The sequence below is a fragment of the Amblyraja radiata genome, chromosome 5 (genome assembly GCF_010909765.2).
Source record: "Amblyraja radiata isolate CabotCenter1 chromosome 5, sAmbRad1.1.pri, whole genome shotgun sequence".
In the NCBI taxonomy this organism is placed as follows: Eukaryota; Metazoa; Chordata; class Chondrichthyes; order Rajiformes; family Rajidae; genus Amblyraja; species Amblyraja radiata.
In genome coordinates, this window is record NC_045960.1 from 10,984,719 (window position 1) to 11,002,046 (window position 17,328).

Sequence of the window (17,328 nt, forward strand, 5' to 3'; positions counted from 1 at the left end):
GGAATATGGGGAGAAGGCAGGCACGGGTTATTGATTGGGGACGATCAGGCATGATCACAATGAATGGCGGTGCTGGCTCGAAGCACCTATTTTTTATGTTTCTAATCAGGGTGCAAGGCCATCAAATTCAAGTGCAGTTTCCTACCACTTCAAGCAGGGTGCAAGGCCACCAAATTCACGTGCAGTTTCCGACCACTTCAGGGAGGATTCAAGGCTGCCAAATTCAATTGCAGTTTCCTACCACTTCAAGCAGGGTGCAAGGCCACCAAATTCAAGTGCAGTTTCATACCACTTCAAGCAAGGTGCAAGGCCACCAAATTCAAGTGTAGTTTCATACCGCTTCAAGCAGGGTGCAAGGTCACCAAATTCAAGTGTAGTTTCCTACCACTTCACACAGGATGCAAGGCCACCAAATTCAAGTGGATTTTCCTACCACTTCAAGCAGGGTGTAAGGCCACCAAATTCAAGTGCAGTTTCATACCACTTCAAGCAGGGTGCAAAGCCACCAAATTCAAGTGCAGTTTCCTACCACTTCAAGCAGGGTGCAAGGCCACCAAATTCAAGTGCAGTTTCAAGGTGTGGTTACTTTGAAGATGTTCTCCTCCTCTCTCCAACGTGAGTTCAGCAACATTCTCTCTCGCATCTCTATATATCTCTACATCATTATCTATATCTCTCATTTCCCAGTGCCATTACTTTCAGTCTGAAGATGGATCTTGACCTAAAACGTCACCCATTCCTTCCCTCTATAGATGATGCCTGTCCTATTGAGATACTCCAGCATTTTGTGTCTCTCTTCAGTTTAAACCAACATCTGCAATTCCTTCCTACTCGAGATTTTGTGGCACTTATACTCAATGCCTTGACCAATGAAGACAAGCATACCATAAGCATTCTTTACCCTTTTATCTACTCATTTTCAGAAAGTTACGAACTTGGACTCCAAGATCCCTCTGTTAACGATCTTGCCATTTATTGTATATTTTCCCCTTACATTCATCCTCCCGAAGTGCAACACCTCAGACTTGCACGGATTAAACTCCATCTACCACTTTTCTGCCCCAGATCAAACTGAGAAGTGACAGAGACTATGATTCCTATGGTCAAAAAAGGGGGCAAGGCAGAAGATCTGGAACCAGCAGAACTAAGCTGTACAGTTAGTTCAACAGCTATTTTTGGCAAGATGGAGGAGTCAATAATCAGAGAGGAAATTGTGGACCAAAAGGGCCTATTCCTGTGCTATACTGTTGTATGTTCTGCAAAATAGCTCATCATTTAAGAGCTGAATTAAACCTAATCACATAGTTCTATGAATGAAAAATCATTTGACAAATTTTGCTCATATTTTTTGAAGATTGAGGAAGGTACGATAACAAAATGTAAAAGATATTTGGATAGTATATGGATATGAAAGGTTTGGAACAAACAGAGAGACTGTCTAGATTAGATGTGGCACCTTGGTCGGCATGAAAGAGTTGGGCCGAAGGGCCTGCTTTAATGCTATATGACTTCATCATTCTATGACTCAATGCACATTTGGTTTGGAGCTCTCTATGCTCTGGAGAGAAAAGTGCTTGTCCAGATAAATGCTGTTAGAGTTCCTACTCCAATACATTCTCAGGCAGTGCTTTCCAGTTCACAATCGCCCACTGAGTGGGACAAACTCCTCCTCAGATCCCCTATAAACCTTCGGCCGGTATGGTGGTGCAGCGGTAGAGTTGCTCACAGTTGTATCCTTACTGCTGACTCCACTTTCCCTAGAGCTCGCCGTCCAGCAAGGTTAATATACAGCATGCAGGTACAGCAGGCAGTGAAGAAAGCGAATGGCATGTTGGCCTTCATAACAAGAGGAGTTCAGTACAGGAGCAAAGAGGCCCTTCTGCAATTGTACAGGGCCCCCGTGAGACCACACCTGGAGTATTGTGTGCAGTTTTGGTCCCCTAATTTCAGTAGAGGACATTCTTGCTATTGAGGGAGTGCAGCATAGGTTCACAAAGTTAATTCCCGGGATGGCGGGACTGTCATATGCTGAGAGAATGGAGCGGCTGCGCTTGTATACTCTGGAGATTAGAAGGATATAACCATATAACCATATAACAATTACAGCACGGAAACAGGCCATCTCGACCCTTCTAGTCCGTGCCGAACACGTATTCTCCCCTAGTCCCATATACCTGCGCTCAGACCATAACCCTCCATTCCTTTCCCGTCCATATAACTATCCAATTTATTTTTAAATGATAAAAACGAACCTGCCTCCACCACCTTCACTGGAAGCTCATTCCACACAGCCACCACTCTCTGAGTAAAGAAGTTTCCCCTCATGTTACCCCTAAACTTCTGTCCCTTAATTCTCAAGTCATGTCCCCTTGTTTGAAACTTCCCTACTCTGAGTGGGAAAAGCTTATCCACGTCAACTCTGTCTATCCCTCATCATTTTAAAGACCTCTATCAAGTCCCCCCTTAACCTTCTGCGCTCCAAAGAATAAAGCCCTAACTTGTTCAACCTTACTCTGTAACTTAGTTGCTGAAACCCAGGCAACATTCTAGTAAATCTCCTCTGTACTCTCTTTATTTTGTTGACATCCTTCCTATAATTAGGCGACCAAAATTGTACACCATACTCCAGAATTGGCCTCACCAATGCCTTGTACAATTTTAACATTACATCCCAACTTCTATACTCAATGCTCTGATTTATAAAGGACAGCACACCAAAAGCTTTCTTAACTACCCTATCTACATGAGATTCCACTTTCAGGGAACTGTGCACAGTTATTCCCAGATCCCCCTGTTCACCTGCATTCTTCAATGTCCTTACTGAAATTAGGGGACCAAAACTGCACACAATACTCCAGGTGTGGTCTCACGGGGGCCCTGTACAACTGCAGAAGTGCCTCTTTGCTCCTATACTGAACTCCTCTTGTTATGAAGGCCAACATGCCATTCGCTTTCTTCACTGCCTGCTGTACCTGCATGCTGTATATTAAGGATGAGTGGGCATGTTATTGAAACATATAAGATTAAGTGTTTGGACACGCGAGAGGCAGGAAACATGTTCCCGATGTTGGGGGAGTCCAGAACCAGGGGCCACAGTTTAAGAATAAGGGGTAAGCCATTTGGAACAGAGATAAAGAAAGTTTTTTACACAGAGAGTTGTGAGTATGTGGAATTCTCTGCCTCAGAGGGCGGTGGAGGCCTGTTCTCTGGATACTTTAATGAGAGAGTTAGATAGGGCTCTTATAGATAGCGGAGTCAGGGGATATGGGGAGAAGGCAGGAACGGGGTAGTGATTGTGGATGATCAGCCATGATCACATTGAATGGCTTGAAGGGCCGAATGGCCTACTCCTGCACTATTGTCTATTGTCCATGGTCCATTTATTCCTTCTCACAGACACAAGTGGCTACAACATTGCAGTGGGGACAGGAGAGGATCATCCAACCCCTCAGACCTGCTCTGCTGTTCATTAAGACCATAGCTGTTCTTACCTGGGTCTCAACATTGACCAATGTGATCCTCATAAGGTACACAAAAATGCTGGAGAAACTCAGCGGGTGCAGCAGCATCTATGGAGCAAAGGAAATAGGTGACATTTCGGGCCGAAACCTTTCTTCAGACTGATAGGGGGTGGGGGGGGGGGGAGAACGAAGATAAAAGGGAGGAGGAGGAGCCCGAGGGCGGGGGGAGGGGAGGAGACAGCTCGAGGGTTAAGGGAGGGGAGGAGACAGCAAGGGCTAGCAAAATTGGGAGAATTCAATGTTCATGCCTGCCGGACGCAGACTACCCAGGCGGAATATGAGGTGTTGGTCCTCCAATTTCCGGTGTTGCTCACTCTGGCAATGGAGGAGACCCAGGACAGAGAGGTCGGATTGGGAATGGGAGGGGGAGTTGAAGTGCTGAGCCACCGGGAGTTCAGGTAGGTTCTTGCGGACTGAGCGGAGGTGTTCGACGAAACGATCGCCCAACCTCCGCTTAGTCTCACCGATGTAAATCAGCTGGCATCTAAAGCAGCGGATGCAGTAGATGAGGTTGGAGGAGATACAGGTGAACCTTTGTCGCACCTGGAACGACTGCTTGGGTCCTTGAATGGAGTCGAGGGGGGAGGTAAAGGGACAGGTGTTGCATTTCTTGCGGTTGCAACGGAAAGTGCCCGGGGAGGGGGTGGTACGGGAGGGAAAGGAAGAATTGACAAGGGAGTTGCGGAGGGAGCGGTCTTTGCGGAAGGCAGACATGGGGGGAGATGGGAAGATGTGGCGAGTGGTGGGGTCACGTTGGAGGTGGCGAAAATGGCGGAGGATGATTTGTTGTATTTGCCGGCTGGTGGGGTGAAAGGTGAGGACTAGGGGGACTCTGCCTTTGTTGCGAGTGCGGGGATGGGGAGAGAGAGCAGTGTTGCAGGGTATGGAAGAGACCCTGGTGCGAGCCTCATCTATGGTGGAGGAGGGGAATCCCCGTTCCCTGAAGAGCGAGGACATTTCTGATGCCCTGGTGTGGAAAGTCTCATCCTGGGAGCAGATGCGGCGTAGGCGGAGGAATTGGGAGGAGGGGATGGAGTCCTTACAGGGGGCAGGGTAGGAAGACGTGTAGTCCAGATAGCCATGTGAGTCAGTGGGTTTGTAGTGTATGTCGGTCAGAAGTCTATCACCTGCGATGGAGATCCTCATAAGTCTTGGCTGTCCCAAAGTCTAATCCTCTGTTCTCCACATCAGATATGTTTTAACAACATTATCTCTTAACCTGCAAATCTGCAGAGTTTATACCCAACCTGGTGAAATCCACATGTAATAACAGCATTCAATCCAGTGAAACCCATCTACAAGACACACAGACACTTACTTATATCTCAGAGTCAGCACTCCGAGGGTTAAATATTACACAATCCAACTTAAGCTTGGTTAAAACAATGTTTGCATAATATCTAAGGTGACTTCATTCCTTAGAACTTATATTCAAATCATCTTCATAAAACAGTATAAAAAGGTTTGAACTCAGGGCTCAGACAGCAGATCCAGCTGGAGGTGTGGAGAGTGACTGGGTGCATCCAACAGTGACCAGAGCAGAGCTCAAGATGCTGAGACTCTGTTTAACTCTCTCTGTCCTCCTGGGGCTGCAGGTTGCAGGAACAGGAGCACATCCTGCTGTGGAGGAAGCGTGCTCGAATAGCATTTGTGTACCACTGAAAAATATCATTAAATATGAAGTAAGTATTGTGGGGAAATGTATTGCCTGTGGTGGTGTTTGTAACTGTTTATTGACCACAGTGAGATAGGGTGAAAACAGGAGAAGAGAACAAGGGGGATCTGATCTTTCATTTAAAGCCGGTCCATCAGGAAGTGGAATCAGGAGACAAGCGCTCACACAAAGGGCATGTCAAAGTGTAACGGGATAAACTAGGTGTCAGCTCAGTAATGGCAGCACGGTCTGGGTGAAGCTCAGTCCCTCTGCTCCCATTGTGGAATTCCCAGTCCGGTTAGAGTATTTCCAGGGTGATGGTCAGAAATGCTGGAATTTATCCCAGAGAGGATGGGGAGTGATGATGTTTCCTGTTGACAACTGCATTCTGATGCATAAATATTTCCATTGTTCAGCCTGAAAAGTAGTGATACGGCTGAAATTTAAAACACGATGAAGATCTAGTAACGGTTTAACATGAGGACAAATGAAAGAGTGAATTCACTATTGTGGAGTCTGCTAATATTTGAAATATTACAACAATGTGATCTATTGCCTGAGGGTGTCTGAGTGGGGAGAACAGGTGACAGAAAACAAAATGATTACATGAGCAGTGAGTCCTGTAAATTCTACACATTCTCTCAGTAGTTCAGTCCATGGAGCCTGCAGCCTCATCAAACACACATATCACAGCTCCCAACACAGATGTTTTACTGCTGTTTACTTTCACTCATGTTTCCTTTCACCACCTTAGACCTATGAAGAACATCACATCCCAGAACTGCGATGGCTCGCTATGTTTGTTCGAGAAGCAGATCTGCTCACTGCAATAGTGATCGCCCAAATAAAATTTTGGGAATATTCCCGTTACCACAATGCTGCACGTACGTAAGATATTTCTTCAATGTAACAGCACATAACGTATCTTATAGTGTCTGACCCATCTTATTAAAACCAGTGTGCAGACAGGCAGACAGGATCCACATTTCACCACTAGGTGGTTTTCTGTGCATCATGTAGGGACTCAAGGACACAAGACAGAAGGAGGCCAGTCGGCCCTTCCTGACCGTGCTGGGCAAAAGGGGCAAACTGGGCTCTTCCCAATTTCCATCTTATCGATCATTTCCTGTGGTGAGGTGAGCAGATTGTATGTGACTTGTGACTTTATTCATCACCCTTTCTATTCCAGTTTGAGCTGCCAGAGAGTGTGTGTGTGTGTGTGTGTGTGTGTGTGTGTGTGTGTGTGTGTGTGTGTGTGGTCAGAGTGTGTGTGTGTGTGTGTGTGTGTGTGTGTGTGTGTGTGTGTGTGTGTGTGTGTGTGTGTGTGTGTGTGTGTGTGTGTGTGTGTGTGTGTGTGTGTGTGTGTGTGTGTGTGTGTGTGTGTGTGTGTGTGTGTGTGTGTGTGAAAGAAAGTGAATGAAGTGAGAGCAAGGCAGAGAGAAAGAATGTGTGTCACAAAGTTATAAAGAGAACCAAACTGGGTTTAAAGCACAACTTGGATGTTTGAGAAGTGATGAAACATCATGAGAGGAAATTAGGAAAAGATAGTAAAGTGAGAAAAACAGAGAGAGAGATTGAGGGAGTGAGAGTGGGAGAACATTGAAAATATGAAAGTAAAGCCATATTAAAAAGATGTAAAGGTTAATAAAGACTATTCCTACCTCAGACCAATTCATTTCCAGGACCTTGTTTCTCTGAAACACCCCCCAGATTGAGTGAAGAGACATCTGCGCGGTGTGCACTGTGTGTGGTGGACATGGTTGTTGAATTTTGTTTGATGAGTGGGATGAGATTATTCCAGTACATTCACTGTAGAACTGTACAACCACCTGTAGTAAAAACAGAGAATACACAGCAGATCAGGTCGTGACCGTGTATGTTAGAGAAACAGAGTTAATATTTCAGCTTTGGGAGGTTCATCTGCGAGCCGTCATTACGGGTCAATGAAATATTGTCAATATGCCACCTGTAACCCCTCCCACACTGAAAAAGTGGGGAATGCTCTGCTAATGTAACGGTACTGAAAATTGTTCTTTTTCAACAGATACGATTGTTCCCCTCGGTATACCTTGGACAGTTTTTACCCCTTTAACATTTGACATTTCATCAACTCAAAATGATGTTTACATTTACCTGCCTGCTGAGATCGTGAATCCACCTGCTCCAACTGATCCAGAAATTCATGTCCTCCAATTTCCTGAAGTACAAGCTTATGTCAGGTGAGGTTTGTTTCTCATGTCAGCATTGTCTTCCCAACAACACTACACTCAGGCACGGTGGGACTGTGGTCAGTGGGCTGGTCCACACGGGTAGGGATTGTGACCATCATTGGCGGTGGTAAGAATGAATTGGCTCCTGACTCGCAAACTTCTCCTTCTCCTGAGGACACGACCAGTGACAGGTTCAGCTGGAGATTGGATGTGACCGTCACACACTTTCCTCACAATCTTTAGTGAGAATTATTTCCCTGATGGTGTAGTTCAGAAGATCATTAGATCATAAGATCATAAGTGATCGGAGCAGAATTAGGCTATTTGGCCCATCAATTCTACTCCGCCATTCAATCATGGCTGATTTAACTCTTCCGCCTAACCACATTTTCCTGCCTTCTCCACATAGCCTCTGACTACTATATTAATCAAAGATCTATCTATCTCTGCCTTAAATGCAACCACTGACTTGGCCTCCACAGCTATCTGTGGCAAAGAATTCCACAGATTCATCAACCTCTGACTAAAGAAATTCCTCCTCTTCTCCTTCCTAAAGGAACGTTGAATTTTGAGGCTGGGACCTCTAGTCCTGGGTTCTGCCTCTAGTGGAAACATCCTCTCGACATCCACTCTATCGGAGCCTTTCACTATTCTGTATGTTTTAATGAGGTCCCCCCTCATTCATTGGGACGACAGATGGCACAATGGGCTAAGTGTTCGGCTGGCAACCGGAAGGTAGCCGGTTCGAATCCCGCTTGGAGTGCATACTGTCGTTGTGTCCTTGGGCAAGACACTTCACCCACCTTTGCCTATGTGTGAATGTGTGTGAATGTGTGTGAGTGATTGGTGGTGGTCGGAGGGGCCGTAGGCGCAGATTGGCAGCCACGCTTCCGTCAGTCTGCCCCAGGGCAGCTGTGGCTACAGAAGTAGTTTACCACCACCGAGTGTGACTGAGGAGTGAATGAATAATGCGATGTAAAGCGCCTTGAGTATTAGAAAGGCGCTATATAAATCCCATCCATTATTATTATTATTATTATTATTATTATTCTAAACTCCAGCGAGTGCAGGCCCAGTGCTGTCAAACGCTCATCACATCATGTGTTAACCTACTCATTCCTGGGATCATTCTTGTAAAGCTCCTCTGGACCCGTTCCAGAGCCAGCTCATCCTCCTGAGATAACGTGCCCAAAATTGGCAATTCCCCTGGCAGATTATTCCACTGGTATTAAACACTGCACCAAAAACATACTGACACCCACATTTCAAAGATTCCTACACACACAATGTGTAGGAAGGAACTGCAGATGCTGGTTTAAATTCAGACTGAATTAAACTCTTTCAGTCTGAAGAAGGGTCTCGAACCGAAACGTCACCCATTCTTTCTATCCAGAGATGCTACCTGTCCTGCTGAGTTACTCCAGCGTGTTGTGTCTATCTTCATACACACACACAACAGGTTTGCATTCTTGAGTAAGAATAATCTTTGATCCTTGGTGCACCCAAAATATAACATTAGTTCTATTGAAAATCTAAGACTGGAAGAAATGGAAATCTGAAATAAAATTAGAAGCTGCTGGAAACATTCTTCAAGTCAACAGCAAATACAGTAAAAGAAGCAAATAATGTTTCACCTGTGAGACCCTTCATTAGAAGTGAGAAATAAAGTATTAGTCTAGGTAGCAGTGTGTGTCAAGTCGAGTGCAATCAAGTCAAGTCCATATATTGCCATATGCACAAGTACAGTGAGGTACAGATACAATGAAGAACCTGTTTGCAGCAGCATCACAGGCAAATGGACACATGACATCACATAAAAACGCAAACCATACTGAAACTAGATATATATTCTGCAAGATAGTAAAAGAAAAAGACTGCAAAACAACAGGACATGAAGGGGAGGCAATAGGTGGAACAAAGGGGTCTTTTCTGGTGAGATCTTAGTTCTTACTCTGCTCTGCTGTGGAGGAGAAGGAGATGAGATCAGTGGAAGAATAAAGATTGTTCCATATTTCCCACAAAAAGGCCAACATGGCTTATTCCAGTGCGCATGCTGATTGAGAGAAAACAATTGGAGATGACAGAGAAGCTGTTTGGTGTGAGGACAGGTTGAGTCAGATGAGTCAGTGCGTTGGTTTAAGGACCTAGTTGAGTTTGGGTTTGGGGATGAAGCAGAGGGTACTTAGACCCTCCTGATGTGGAATAGAGGTGTCAGGGGTTTCAGGGCCGGCCTTAGGGGGTGCGGGGCCCAATTGGGAACAATTTTTGTGGGCCCCAGATTCCCAGCCAAGGTGTGTCAGCCCAGTTATTTAGTATATATTATGAAATTGTACACTAGGTGCTATGGATTATACACTGTGTGAATCTCTCCTGCTCCCTCCCGTTTGCCTGTCAGTAGCTCCGCCGGCTTCCAAACTTTACCGTAGCTGCGAATTATGTGATTGGACACAATGCCCTTGGAGACAGCGGCTGATTGGACGGGAGGAGATCTATTTGTTGATTGGACGGGAATTTTAAAGCAAGCTGGTTGGTGATTGGATGCAACCCCCTTAGAGACAGCGTTTGTTTGGCCGCCAAATAACATTGTCAAATCTGTAACAAAAATCGCTGGTCGGTGCGAACTCAGTGGATCTGCTTGTATCTCCAAACTAAACAGTATAACATGCAGGTACATTCATTTAAAATTAAATTCAGTGATTATTTCACATGATTTCTCACTGTGTAAAGCTCAATATCTGACCAATTTCTGTTTAACACGTTTGGTCTGCCGTGAACATTTTTCTCTCCCAAAACAGTTCATATCTAGCAAACCGATCAACGAACCAGACAGCAGTTGGACGCAGTCATAGAAACATAGACAATAGGTGCGGGAGTAGAGGCCATTCGGCCCTTCGAGCTTGCACAGCCATTCAATATGATCATGGCTGATCATCCAACTCAGTATCCTGTACCTGCCTTCTCTCCATTAGCCACTTTAGCCACAAGGGCCACATCTAACTCCCTCTTAAATATAGCCAACGAACTGGCCTCAACTACATTCTGTGGCAGAGAATTCCAGAGGTTTACCACTCTCTGTGTAAAAAATGTTTTTCTCATCTCAGTCTTAAAAGATTTCCCCTTTATCCTTAAACTGTGACCCCTTGTTCTGGACTTCCCCAACATCGGGAGCAATCTTCCTGCATCTAGCCTGTCCAACCACTTAAGAATTTTGTGGGTTTCTATAAGATCCCCCCTCAATCTTCTAAATGTTAGCGAGTACAAGCCGAGTCTATCCAGTCTTTCTTCATATGGAAGTCCTGACATCCCAAGAATCAGTCTGGTGAACCTTCTCTGTACTCCCTCTATGGCAAGAATGTCCTTCCTCAGATTAGGAGCCAAAACTGTACGCAATACTCCAGGTGTGGTCTCACAAAGACCCCGTACAACTGCAGTAGAACCTCCCTGCTCCTATACTCAAATCCTTTTGCTAGGAATGCTAACATATCATTCGCTTTCTTCACTGCCTGCTGCACCTGCATGCCTACTTTCAATGACTGGTGTACCTTGACACCCAAGTCTCGTTGGATCTCCCCTTTTCCTAATCGGCCACCATTCAGATAATAGTCTACTTTCCTGTTTTTGCCACCAAAGTGGATAACCTCACATTTATTCTCATTATACTGCATCTGCCATGCATTTGTCCACTCACCCAGCCTATACAAGTCACCGTGTAGCCTCCTAGTTTAGAGGGGTTTAAACGGTTTAGAGATGTTCAGAGGGCTTCAGATGGGTTCAGATGTGTTTAGAAGTGTTCAGAAGTGTTGTAGAGGGAAATAGGTGGGGGGGGGGGAGATAGAGAGGGTTTAGAGGGTCCCAGTGGGGTTTAGAGACGTTATAAGCCCCCCGTGAGAAATTGTATTTATCTGAAATTGAAGATAGACATAAAGCTGGAGTAACTCAGCAGGACAGGCAGCGCAGCGACTCTGGAGAGAAGACCCTTCTTCAGACTGAATTGAACTCTCGTCGGTGAGAGTACGTGATTGTCTGAAGAAGGGTCTCGACCAGAAACGCAACCCTCTCCCCAGAGCCGCTGCCCGTCCCGCTGAGCCACCTTCAACTTCAGAGCCAAACAAAAAACACAGAGTGCTGGAGGAACTCAGCGGTCAAGGCGGCTGCCTCACCCGCTGGGTTTCTCCAGCATTTTTGTCTACCGCTAAACGTCAATGATTCCGGGAATGCTGAGGCAACAGGGTGAGAGAGCTAGAGAGAGACGAGATGGGGAGCGGGAGAGAGAGCGCGAGAGAGAGAGGGAGGGAGAGAGAGAGCAAAAGACAGAGAGACACAACGTGGGTCGGTAGTTGAATGACCAACCTGCACACCAGGAAGAAGCCCCTTCTCGCGGTCCGGGGCCCTCACTCATGATGGTGAGTTTAAAGAAATTCTCAACGTGTCATCGATCTACATTCCTCAGTAAATGTAATTGTGTTTTAAACAAGTATTTATGACGCCGCGAGAATTTTATTCAAAGGAACACGGCGTCATTAATACTTGTTCAAAACACAATAACATTTACTGAGGAATGTGGATGGATGCAGATTGATATAACAACTTGTTAACAACTTCATGTTAAGAAGTGCTAACAGTACTAGTTAACAAATCGTTTGTGTCTGATGGCCGTGCAGCGGTTGTTATACATGGTCGTTTAAAAAAAAAATCCGGATGGCGAATTAAAACAAAAATCTTTATTTAACAAAGAGAATTCGTATTTCCGTACGAAATACGGAACATTAGTGCGGGGCCCCCATTAGGCGCGGGGCCCAATTGGGGGCAATCGGTCAAATCGGCTTAAGGCCAGCCCTGAGGGGTTTGTACATCCATGGTGAAGATGAACCCAGTTAGAAACAGGGAACTGGGAATTGTTGAGGTGGGTAAGGTACCTGAATTTACGGATGAAAGTGAGAAGAAGATGGACAAGAAGCGCAAGAATGGAATCGAGGTAAGAAGATGCAAGTTTGGTTTTGCTGGGCATGTCCCAATGTGCCAAACTAAACATTACCCAGACTTTACAACAACAGCAATACATTACACAAAGGAAATGAACCCTATTGCGCACATTCCATTTGTTCCTTCAAAGTACCAGTGAGATACCGCTAATACTGTCCAAATTCACTGGCAGGACTGGGGAACCAAAGTCAGCACCATCTCCCAAGCCAATGACCTGTCATGAGGACCCAGTTCTTTGGGAAGGGTCCAGATTGATTGAGTACCATGTAACTTCTGTGAGGTTGTGAGTGTTGGAACCCTGTAGTTTCACAGCCCAGATATACTGACGACACCAGCTTGCTGTCAACCTCAGCAATTGGAACACAGTTATATCGTTAAGTTAACCGAGAAGCTATTTAATATTTATTCCAAATTGTTCACAGGACTTTTACAGAGAAAACTTACGAGTATCAAGATCTCATCGATGAATTCAAAAGGGACTTGGAAAATGACAATCGTTCCTTTAACAACACTGGTGTCTTCGTCAATTGGTACAATAAAGATGGACTAATGCAAATTGTAATTACAAAGTAATGTAACAGAATATCTCTCTTAGAGTTTATGTTGCATTTACAGATCACAAACAGTGAGATGTGCTAAAGTCTTTACCTAACTTTAACAAGGTTCTCCCACCAATAACAATAACAACATGTATTTCTGTGGCATTTTAATACTGAGACTGCAAAGAGTTTGAATGTAAACCATCTGCAAAATAGCAAATCCTGGTCCTAACCATTTCTCCTGTTGACAGCTGCTCTTGGTAAATTAATAAGCTGTTGTCTTCTGTGTTTGCATGTCTTTTGCTTTTCAAACTGCTGGGAATGTATTTTCACTGTGAAATAAAGAGAGTGATGCATCAGAATACAGGTTCTCCGGGTTGATTCTTACTCAGAAACAGAAATGTTCACCAAAGTGATATGATCAGAGTTACCAGCTTTGATTTTTTGGATGTGAAAATCTGAGATGACCAGTCCTGGGCCCAGCACATAGATTTCATCACAAAGAAACCACATCAGCACCCTTGCTTTCTGTAAAGTTTAAATAAATTCTATGTGTCACCGAATACTCCAAACAAACCTCTGCAGATACCTGTAACACTGCAGAGAGAATCTCCATGGTTGCATCGTGGCCTGGAATAGCAATTCCAATGCACAGAATGGCAGGAATTTGCAGAGTATAGAACTCAACCGAGTCCATAGCAACTGCCCTGCCCTCCATCGCAAGCATCTACATGTGATACTGCCTCACAAAGGCAGCATTTCATCGAGTCGCAGAATCATACAGTGTGAAAACAGGCCCTTCAGTTCAACTTGCACACACTGACAAACATGCTCCATCTACACTGGTCCCGCCCGCCTGTGTTTGGCCCACATCCATTTAAATCTATACTATCCATGTACCTGTCGAAATGTTTCTTAAGCGTTGTGATAGTATCCGCCTCAACTACCTCCTTCGGTGATGCATTCCATATATCTACCACCCTTTGTGTAAAAAAGTTGCCCCTCAGGTTCATTTTAAATCTTTACCCTCTCACCTTAAACCTATGCCGTCTGGATCTCAATTTTCATACTCTGGGAAAAGACTGTGTATTTACCCTATCTATTCTACTCATGATCTTATATATCACCAGAAGATCACCCCTTGTAATTATGCTCCTAAAGTTTAACCCCCTTAGTCTAGTTCAGTAAAACATTGAGTCAAGCACTGGACCACTAAACTTTATTTTTTTAACAAACAACGAATCCCCTATACAGTACCTAACCACCGCGGGTCTGATCCTTGTCTCTGCCTGACCAAGCCTTTCAGCTTCGTGCAAACAGACACTTCCAAAAGGTCACGCAGTCCCAAGCGCCCTTCCAGAAGATCGACACGATCCTAGTGGGGGATACCTTTTATACGTCAACAGAATCTGCGGGACCGAACTACATAGGGGTGGCGCCCCTCACAAGCCAATCACACATATCGATTACATTAAAGTATTATTGACAGTTCCCCAACCCAATTACAAAGAGTCCCATTATAATGTTTCTACAGAAGCTTCTGGAAAGTAGTCAGCTATCTGAATGATGCAACATTTCCCCTGGCAGTATAAACAATTTAGTCATGGCTTCCCACTTCAGCCAATCATCAAACAACAGTACAACTGTCCTGCAACAATATTAACATTATTTACAATCCCTTTGCAACTATCCAATCAAGACAATGCACCTACAACACCTTGGAGTTTCTTTACAGTCCTCATACATTCTAACAATTGGGAGGACATCTGGATCTAACCTTATCTGATATATCGATCTGGGACCGAGACCTCCTGGCACCAGGTCACAGCTTGTGGCTTCTTACAGTAAAAGGCTAACAGGCCTTGTGGATGCATAAATCATTTACTTTATTTAACTCTGATTTGGCCAGGATAAAGCTCTACCCTGCTCAACCTCTCCCTATATCTCAAGACCTCGAGTCCTGGCAACGTCATCTTTCCTTTAACAGAGTGACAAAAATTGAACCAAATAGTCCAAATTTGGCCTCACAACTGTACCATAACATCCCAACGTCTATACTCAAAACTCTTACTGTTGACGGCCTTCTTGACCAATCTATCTACCTGTGATGCCACTTTCAAGGAACTGTGAGCCAAATGTTTAGATCCCTCTGCTCTACAGCATTTCATATCTTGCTCCACAGTAAACACAGAGGAGTAATACTCATTGAGGACCTTGCCCATCCCCTGTGGCTCCACAGAGAGATGACCGCTTTAGTTTTTTGGGGGGGAGGTATTCTCTCTCTTGTCACCCTCTTTCCCTTAATATGCTTGCAAAATATCTTTGGATTTCCTTTAGTATTATCTGCCAGAGCTATCTCCTGCCTCCTTTTTGCCCTTCTAATTTACTTATCAAGTATGCTCCTCAGTTGCCGAAGCTCATCCAGGAATACACTTGATCCCAGGTGATGATCAGAAAATACCTCATTGAAAAAATGAAAAGTTGGGAACACAGAGCAATGGGGTGGCGATGGGTGAAACCATGGAGAGGTTGATGTGGGAATGTAGACCTCACTCTGACCTGGTCTAACACTTGAATACAAAACTGTAATCACAACCTATTCTTGGGAAGTTAATAAGCCATTGTCTTCAAAGCATTTGCATGTAGTTTGTTTTCTAAACTGCTGGGAATGTATTCTCACTGTGAAATAAAGAGGTGATGCATCACAACATCGGTCTGTGGGCCAATTCCTACTGAAAAACAGAACTGGTCAACAGGATTATATGATCAGAGTCAGGGCCGGCCTTAGGAGTTGCGGGGCTGAATTAGGAACAATTTTGGTGAGCCCCAGGTTCCCAGCCAAGGTCTGTAGATTCATAGAAATATAATTAAAGTTTATTATAGACTTTATATCTCTATGGTAGAATGGAAAGCAATCATGCGACTTAATGGACCAAACAGATTTAAGTTGCATTTTAATATAAAATTGCATATATGTAAGCCTACAAGTAACAAACAAAATGTGCAATCACCTCTGAAAAGTACATAGTTACAATACCACTTGTTTTAGTGACTGTGAAAAAAAAAAAAAATAGATCCTGGAAAACCAATAACCATTGGTGAAAAACCAGTCCAGGCATTAAATTTTGGGCTTCAGCCCCATCCTACCTTTTGGGCTTCTACCCCATCCTAACTTAGTTGTGTGTGTTAGTTGTCTGTGCGTTAGGTGTGTGGGGGAGGGAAGAAGAGAAGGGAGGGAGGGAGAGAAGGGAGGGAGGACGGGAAGGAGAGGAAGGAGAGGAGGGAGGGAGGGAGGGAGGGGAAGACGGACAGAAGGGAGGGAGGGGGTAGAGAAAGGAGGGAGGGAAGGAGAGAAAGAAGGGATGGAGCAAATGAGAGAAGGGAAAAGAGAGAGGAAGGAGGGAGGGAAGGAGAGAAGGGAGGGAGGGAAGAAGGGGAGGAGAGAAGGGAGGGAGAGGGTATAGTAAATATTATCTTCTATATTCAATGTATCTGATGTAATCTGTATTAAAGTCTGATTAGGCAGTGGGGGGCCTCTCAGACCATTTGGTCATAGGTCAGTTGCTCTTTCTCGATGTTACATTCTTGTGAAGTGTTGTAATGACATGACTCAAGATTTATTGACTGTTTAAACATCCAAGACCATTGGGCTGGAATAATAATGGATTCTGTATTAAGTTTGATACGTTTAATTATACTCATATTGGGATAAGAGGAAGGATATATATGAAGGTCAGAAGGTGGTTGGGTGAGGAATATGTGACCTTTGTATGTTGGATTTCTTATGTTTATAAAAATTGAGGTGACTAGGTTTTGAGAAAGAGATGGTGGTCTGGAAATGTAACAATCCTTTGAATAAGGTTGTTAGTAAAAACAAAGTTGTAAAGAGGCCCAAGGAGATGGTTGGAATGTCAACCCCTAGAGATAACAAGAAAGGGAGAGGGAGGGTAAAATGGCCAAGAGACAATTAACATTAATCACGTGGAACATTTATATGACCCTTGCTGTGCTGGGAAGATAGGAGAGGTGAGTTTGTAAAGACAGAGTAAATTTCTATTTTAAAGTGTGTAATGTAAGATAATGTTAGTTTAAATATGATTTATAAAGAAGATCATCTGGGAAATATATATTGTATTTTAATTAGGAGTAAATACATTAGATCCCTGGGTTTGGATCTGTAGTTTAAGAAGTTACATTATTTCCCAAGATGTATAGGTTTAATGGGAACAATGTCTTGTTTATATAAATTGAGTAATCACTGTTTCTATTGTATTTTGAGAAGTGGGTTCTGGGAATTGTCTATTTTTCGTAAATTTCACTTTGTTGGAATGAAATCTGAACAAAGAAGTTAAACGCACATGGCAAGGGGAGGGGCCACAAGGAGTCATGTGACACCTACATCAGTTGCAAATGTGGAAATG